This window comes from Monodelphis domestica, chromosome 3 (genome assembly GCF_027887165.1).
Source record: "Monodelphis domestica isolate mMonDom1 chromosome 3, mMonDom1.pri, whole genome shotgun sequence".
NCBI lineage: Eukaryota > Metazoa > Chordata > Mammalia > Didelphimorphia > Didelphidae > Monodelphis > Monodelphis domestica.
Genome location: NC_077229.1, coordinates 230,517,003 through 230,525,571, shown reverse-complemented (window position 1 = coordinate 230,525,571; position 8,569 = coordinate 230,517,003). Strand labels below are relative to the sequence as shown.

General features: G+C 37.1%; 1 long non-coding RNA gene across 3 annotated transcripts in view; it reads left to right on the top strand.

Annotated features, from left to right (window-relative positions):
• The first annotated feature begins 2,805 nt into the window (after positions 1 to 2,805).
• Positions 2,806 to 8,569, top strand: part of LOC107651823 (uncharacterized) — a 57,370-nt gene continuing 51,606 nt past the window's right edge. The window contains exons 1-3 of one of the 3 annotated variants that reach the window (XR_008917652.1): positions 2,806 to 2,911; positions 3,648 to 3,795; positions 4,219 to 4,383. This is a non-coding gene — a long non-coding RNA (uncharacterized LOC107651823). Of the gene's footprint in view, positions 2,912 to 3,420; positions 3,796 to 4,218; positions 4,384 to 8,569 lie in introns of those variants that run through there. The other 2 variants (XR_008917651.1, XR_001628926.2) reach the window with 2 other exon arrangements.

Here is an 8,569-nt window from a genome sequence, read left to right as displayed (position 1 = left end):
ACAAGCCCTCTCCACTGAGAGTGTCAGATCAATGAACGTTGTGTACAGACTTCTGTTTGACTCCTGGTATTTTTTTTCTGGAATTGCTGGGTAGCAAACACTGACTGTTCCGAAGCCCTTTCCGAAGCCACCTTGACTCTCCAGTAGATGAACATTTTCCAGGTGAAGGACCAGTCTATTAAGGAGGATTCTGGCAAGAATCTTACTGGTGATGACTAAGAGAGAGATAGTCTTCCCCCTTTCCTTTCTACCCCATATCTCGTGAAAAGACAACCTATTTCCTTTTCCTTTATAGAGATAGACAATGGAGGCATCCTTGATCTCCTGGGGGATAACCTCCTCTTGCCATATAGCCCAGAAAATTTTAGTCAGCTTTTGTATGAGCAGTGGGCCCCCTGCCTTGTAAATCTCTGCTGGAGAGAAATCAGCACCAGGCACTCTGCCACATGAGAGGAGCCTAATGGCATTCCAAACCTCTTCTGCTTATTTCTTATATTATGAAATATAGTAAGACTCTCCAAGTTCTTCTTTTCTGATGCTTAATCAGGACAGAAAGGTGATTTTGGGTTCTTTAAGTCTCTGCTAGCCAACCACAAGCTTGGGATGATTATAAAAAAAATCAAAAAAGATTCATTTCATAGGATCAGCCACAAATTGTATGTGAATTAACTGAGTATCTAGTTAAGTCAGAGAGGAACATTACCAGGCTGGCAGAAATAAGAGGAAATTTTCAGCCACAACAATTCCCTAAGACTCCCTACTGAATTGTGACTAGGTTATAATGTGTATCAGCATTATTCAGATCAATAAAACACAGATCATTAAAGAATTGAAGTCATCGCATAGTTAGATGAGCAATCCACTAAGTCTATTCATCAGTCCCTGTATCTTGGGCAGTCTCAGTTTACGGGGTTAGGCTTAGAAGTGAGCTGGAAAGAAAAGAGCATGGGTAGAGCCCAACAAATATAAATAATGAATTCTCTAAAATGGCCATGTGTCCAATTCACACTATTTGAAGCTATGATGGTATAAAACATGGTAACTGGTTCCAATCCAGCGGAAATATGCTGTTTGAATCTGAATAATGTGACTACTTCCAGGGGACTCATTATTAGCAGTAAACAGAACCTCATTGTATGCTGCATTTGAGAAACTTGGATTTAACACCAAGCTATTCTCTACTACAAAAATTTGTTTTTTTGAGAATGTTCTCCCAATAATAATGAGACTATGAATTATAGAACAATTTAATTCAATTAAACAAGCACTAATTAAGTACTGAGAAGCTAAGGCAGTACAGTGGATAGAGTGCCAGGCGTGGAATCAGTAAGAGCTTAGTTCAAATCCAGAATCAAACACTTACTAGCTGTATGACCTTGGGCAAGCCACTTAACCCTTTTTGCCTAGTTTCCTCCTCTATAAAGTGAGCTGGAGAAGGAAATGGCAAACCACTCCAGTATCTTTGCCAAGAAGACCCCAAATAGGGTCACAAAGTATTAGACTTATAACTGAACAACATGTTCAAGGTGTGAGTGATAAAAAGAAAAAAAAACAACAATTTTAAATCCTTTTCCTTGAGATTCTTATAATCTGCTGGAGAATGCACTGAGGAAATAGACATAAATAATAGGTTGATTTGAGAAGGGAGAGAACCCTATCAATTAGAGAAATAGGAGAAGGGACACATGTAATAATCTAAGCCCTAATGGAAGTAAAGGATTAAGAGAGGCAGATGTAAGGATGGAGTGCATTTTATCTATAGGGGACAACCTCCCATTAGGCAAGGAGATGAGAGATGAAACGTCAAATTTGAGTGTTGTTCATAGGCTAGTTTGCCATGGAATGTGGAGCACTGAAGGAGAACAATTTGAAATAAATTTAAAAAGTAGAATGGAGATAGAATGTGAAGGGAACTGAATGCCAAAGGGAGAAGTTGATTATTTAATCCTTTATCAATGAATTCATCAGATATGATAAGGTCAAAGGAAGAGAATCAAATTTAAAGGAGCTTAGTCTGTGCATAGAGAATCATAAATGCTGTTTCATTGTTGGTTTTGTATTCCTACCATCTAGCATAGCTCTTGGCATATAGTAGGTGCCCAATGAATGCTTATTGATTGAATAATTGAACTGTATTGGAAAGGACTTTAAAGATAATCTAATATCCTCACTTTACATCAGAGGAGAAAGGTGGTGACTAAAAAATCACATCTAAGATAATGGCAAAGCCAGGACAGAGAAGCCCAGAGCACCTTGCTTCCCTACTAGTCACTCACTTTCCATTAAATCATGTCAGGTGTAGAGAGACAGACAACAATGGAGGAGAGGGTGAGGGGGAGAGAGAACTGGGAAATGAAAACAAACAAGACTTCTTGGTCCCTTCCTTCAAGGGGCTTCCATTGTAGAGGGGCCAGACAACAGAGAAAGAGCAAGCGGAAAGCCAGCAGGGAAGGAGGGGATAGCCCTGGCACAGCAAGGAGGCGAGGGAGGAGGGATTGCCTGAGATTTGACTACTATCTGCCAGCAATGATGTTTGGGCATTAACTATACATTTCAATTATCTAGGCTTTTACTGTCCCTCACTACCATGAATAATTAAAAATGTCTTATATGTCATGAGCAACATTTAAAATTGGAACTAACAAAGCCCAATTAAATATTCAAAATAACATTTTAAAATACATTTAAGTGATACTCAATATTAAAGTTGAGAAGACTTTTTCATAGCTACATTATATTCTGAAGGAACAACTAACCGAGGAGTACATGTCCAAGGTTTTGCAAGAAAGGAAAAGCAAAAGGAGGCAGGCTTGGCATGCAGCAGCTCTCTGGAATGCTCACAAGTGCCTAAAATAATTCAGTAAGAAGCTCATTGTGTGTGCTCGCTACATCTGGAAAATGCTTGTATTAGGTAAGGCCTGTCTCCATTCTTTAATTCTGTTACTAACTCACTCTGTGACCTTGGGCAAATCATTAACCTCTCTAGGTTTCAGTCGTCTTATTTGTAAAATAAGGGGCTAGATTCCAGCTGTGAAATACTACGGATTTGGAATTTTTTTTTTAAATTGGCATGCCCATTTTATCACCTTCCATCACAAATGGATTGCAAGCATCATGTTATCTCCTGCCTGTTGCTTTTTCATGTGTGTATACAGTGCTAGTACTGAGTAGCTATTTAAAAAAAAAAAAACATCTCCACTATAATTCTCTAGATTATACAATAACAAGCAAAGGTCAGGGTTGTAAAGGTCATAAAAATAGCAGACTATAAATAAAGTTAAATGTGGTATACTTCCTTTTTATGTTGAGATGAAAGTATAGACTTGGACTGGAGAGGTGGGGGAAGGGAACAAGTTAAAAAAACCAAATGTTATCTGCTTTAATGGAGCTCAGGGGTATACTGTATGGGTGACACAGATACATGACTCTCCTTAGCCATGGTAGAGTTACTCATGAGCACTGGGGAAAGAATATACCTCTATATTTAGAGTAGATTGGTCTGAGCCAAATATAAGAGAGAATGTGGGAAAGGATGTGAAGAGGGAGAAAAATATAGTTGTTAATATTTGGTTTGTTCATTTCTAGAGAGACAGTTTGGTAAATACAATGCCCACATTTGTAATAGCTCTGTTTGTAATTATACATAGGGGTGTGTTGAAAAGGAATCAACCTAAGAGCTGAAGGAAGCTGAAAACTGGCTGATTTTTCATGTGGGGCATTTTCTGACTTTGCTGAATGTCTTCTTGCTGAAGAAATGTCTGGCAGCAAAAAAAGCATCAGCACCTATATGTAAAGGTAGGGCTATGTGAAATAGTAACTATGTGGTTTCCTAATGATGAAGCTGTGCTGTGTTCAGTATTTCTGAGCAAGATAAAAATTGAGGGGAGGGGAGAGGGAAGGAGGGAGAGAAAGAGAGAGAGAGATGGAGAGAGAGGGGTGGGGTGGGGGAGGGAGGGAGAGAAGGAGAAAGAGAAAGAGAGAGAGAAACAAGCCTGGAAGGAATAAATGTAGCTTCCAATAAATGGCCCTTTATAGACATTCTGGATAGGAAATTGCTGTACTAAGGAAACACTATGTATGAAAATTGGAAAGCCTATTGTTTACTTAGATGTATGAAAAGAAATAGGTCAGTGACTTTGTTTCCATGGTGACTATTATTGAAATAAGACAAACTGACACCAATGCTGATTTATTTTCCTATTCAAACCCTCTTTAAAGATCACTTTAATCTGAGTTTGCTACTGGATATAAACACAGCGACTGAATGAGCTTTCAGAGGAATTACCTTTTGCTACTTGCAAATGAGAAAGGAAGAAAGGATAAGTTGTGTGTGTGTTAAACCAAATAAGAAGAATCCAGGATCACAACTTATAAATTTGGGAGGTGAGATAATACAAACAATCATAGCCTTATATGTAGTCATTATATTCTAAGCTAACTGAAAATTTCATTTTCACCTACAAATTGATTTGTTGTTTCCCTTCAAATTCCAAACTTGTTTCTTTTGGTATGCTATTCTCTCCTGCTTGGTTATGGAAGTTTGATTTTCAAATGCAAAGTCAACCAAGTATTATTAATAATCAGTTATAAATAATGCCATAGTAGTTTGAATATAGGCTACATATTTTTCCCAAATCTGCCTTGCATGAAACTTTAGTATATGTTATATATAAGTGATATTATTTTTCAGTATATATTTTCAGTTTATCTTCATCCCAACTTTTTTCTCAAAAAGATATCCTTCTAAAGATCAACATATAATAGGAGATAATTTCTATTTGGATGAATACCATCTATAAAGCAAAAAATGAGGCAAACTACAGATTAAATGAAATTAATAGAGTGTCAGTCTAATCCCTTTGATCATTTTAACAATCAAGGTAAATCACTATGTGATTAATTCTACCAGAACAATTAAAATTAATTTTCAAGGCAGTTGAAGTGTTCTGATTAGCCAAATTGCAGAATGATTTGATGCTTCATATAGATGCAACACTATATGTCTATGATATCACTGGATGAAATGGAAAAAAAATTGTAAATTTGCTCCAAATTTGTTTCCAAATATAGAAACTGGGATTCATCATAAATTCAACTAGACAATATCATCACTCTAATCATTCAGGCTTGAAAACTTAAGTCATATTTCACTCATCCTTTGTAGCTATAAATATCTGTTGATTCTTCCTTATTAACATTTCCCCCATATATATATATATATATATATATATATATATGTGGGAAATAAATAAATAAATAAATATTTATTTATTTATTTATTTCTAGGCCCTAAGATATCATTCCTGGATCACTGTAATACCTTTCTAATGGATCTGTCTTTCCCTTGTCTGATACTCTCCCCTCTAAATTATCACTACCCATGACTTTCAGCTTCCTTTTTTCTAACAAAAACTTCTTTCATCATATAATTTCCCTGCTCAGATCCTTCATCAACTCATAATTATCTACAGGATAAAGTCCAAAGTCCTTAGAATAGCATTCAAAAGCATTCATAATTAGGCCCCAACCTGCCTTATTCTCATTCTCCTTCCTAACCAGAAACAATACACAGTACCACAGATTAAAATTAGGTAGTGATTAATTCAAATAATGAATCTCTGAAAATGATTACATATATTTTAATTTGTACTATTCAAAGTTGTAATTATATAATACATGGTAACTGGTTTCAACTTAATGGAAATATGGAGTATGAATTTGGTAATGCAATCACTTTGGGGGGAATTAATTTTTCGCACTAATCAAGACCTAGCTATACATGTTTCCCCCTCAATTATGTCAGTTACTAGTAGTTTAATAGTAGATATAAACATGACTGAAAAGAATTATTGCCCCCAAATTCTAACACTGAGCATCCCAAATATATTTTCTCTCCCTTTAGATAGGCAATTTATTTTGATGCTGGAGCCAATGTATTTTAATTTGGGCATTGCTACTATGGGACAACATTGTTTAAAATTCAATGGGCTATTAATCTTGAAAGTAAAATTTGATTAGCTGAAAAGGAACTACCAAAGAAAAAGGAGAAACCTTAGTCCAGATGGATGTACAGAAAAATTCTATAGAATGTTTAAGGAGCATGTAATACATATGCTCCACAAATTATTCTAAAAAAATTAAGATAGAAAACTCACTACCAAACTCTTTTTGTGGGATAAACATAACCTAAATCACTAAACCAGGATAAAGCAAAGAAGAATTATATACAAAAATCACTAATGAATATTCAAAATTCTTAAATAAAATGTTAGCCAAAAAAGACTAATATTTTTAAAAATTATTAACAGGAAGTTGGATTCATGCAGGTTATGTAAGATATCCAGTATTTGGGAAATAATTAATACATCATCATAATCATAATAAAAATACCTTAAACTATATATATCAATGGGTGGAAAAATTCTTTGATAAAACACTTAATGTTAAAAATACTAAAAGACATGAAGGTAGGGCTGTTTCTAAGAATAAAAAGTATAAATCTTATACCAAAAGCCAACATTTTTCATAGTTGGGAGACAACAGAATCTCAGTAAGTACAGGAGTAGAAAGTATGGATACATTTTCCTTCTACTATTAATTAACATCATTCTAAAAATGCTAGCCATAGAAATAAGATAAGAAAAAGAAATAACCTAGAGATGGGAGGTCCTGGGTTCAAACCTGACCTCAGACACTTCCTAGCTGTGTGACCCTGGGCAAGTCACTTGACCCCCATTGCCTAGCCCTTACCACTCTTGGAGCCAATATGGAAGGTAAGGGTTTAAAAAAAAATTAAAAGCATAAACTATAAGCAAAGAGCGGATAAAATTGTACCTATTGAGTGATGGCATTATGATTTATCTAGAAATGCCCAGAGAAAGGAAAAAAATGGAAACAACTTATATCTTCAGTAAAGTAGCAGGATACAAAATAAATTGGCAAAATCCATAAAGAAATTACAAGATGGGGGGGGGGGCAGCTGGGTAGCTCAGTGTATTGAGAGCCAGGCCTAGAGATGGGAGGTCCTAGGTTCAAATCTGGCCTCAGACACTTCCTAGCTGTATGACCCTGGGCAAGTCACTTGACCCCCATTGCCTAGCCCTTACCACTCTTCTGCCTTGGAGCCAATACACAGTATTGACTCCAAAATGGAAGGTAAGGGTTTAAAAAAAAAAGAAATTACAAGATAGGGGCAAGAATAGAAAGAAAGGGCTTACTCAAAATAACTACAAAATCTTAGGTAAGAGTATCAGATACTGAGGTAGAATATAAAATCAACTAGCCCCCCTCATTCTTCCCTGGCCCTTTCCAACCTTTATCCATAGTCAAGGGAGATGGTGGTGGATGGCACTTCCTGTTACCTGCTAAAACCCCCTCAAGACCTAGGTTTTAAAGAATGACCAGATTATGCAGGTATGACTGTTTGGACTCTTACTGATTTCCCTGATATCAATGGGCTAGAATAAAGGATCCTAGGTTCTCTCTACCTATTAAAGACTAGTAGACTCATGGTGGAGATTGGGATTGAAGCTGTGGATTGAGAAATGAGGATCAGGATTTAGTGGTTGGAGTCTCACCATTCTTCCCATTTGCTAGTCAGTCCCTGGACCACTAAATGCAATATGGCCATGTGTGGAAAGGGAACTAGACTAACAGTTGGTGGGGGGAGGGGCAAACTGGGAGTGGCAGTTGGGTCTTGTGACTAGCACTTCCTGCAGGCCGGGTGGTCTTGCTTCCTGGTATGGGTGTAGAGAGGAGCTCATTCAGCCCAGTCTGGAGTGGCATGCTCTTCTAGGTTCAGCCCGAAGATTCAGGCCCATTTATTTCTGAAGGTCAGAACTGTCCTTGTTTGTTTTCTGTCTACTGCTACGATTCTAAATTAGACTAAGCAGGATTGATATAGAGTAGATGGGAGTGGGAGAACCCTCCACCAGCCTCTGGGCCTGGCCTCAACTCTGAAGCTGAGGAAAAAACTCCAATCCCAACTGGTTATTAAACTTTATATTATTTGAATTGGCAGTCAGATAAGTAGACTATCTTTTCTGGTCATAGAGGGAGTTCAGTCATTCCAGAACAAACAGTCCTTATCAGACCCCTGCTGCTTCCTCTCAGTAGGGAGCATCTCTCTCCTTTGCTTCACCAAGTGATATTCCCTCTCTCCTCCATACCCCCATACAAACTTCATATTATCCCTGTTTTCTAATTCCCCATGTCCTTTCCCAAAAAACATTACACATGGTAGACCATTCTGCCAATCAGAGGTATTAGGAATAGCCCAGGAAAGGTGAAGAGTTTATAGTCAATTTCTTGCCATTGGGACTTGGACTTTCTTTTGGTGGTTCACTAAATGAAGTGGGCTGGGCCAGCATGATAGCCATGATGAAATAGGAACAGTTGGAGCATAAAACAAAGATTTCCACTTTCTTACATTATAATATCCCCTAGCACAACCCCCTCAGCCTGCTGCTGACTCACCTCTACCACACAGGGCCATTCATTTAGAGCAATATATATCCAAAATGCCAACCACAAAAAAAAAAAAAATTATAGATGAAACATAAGCATCCAT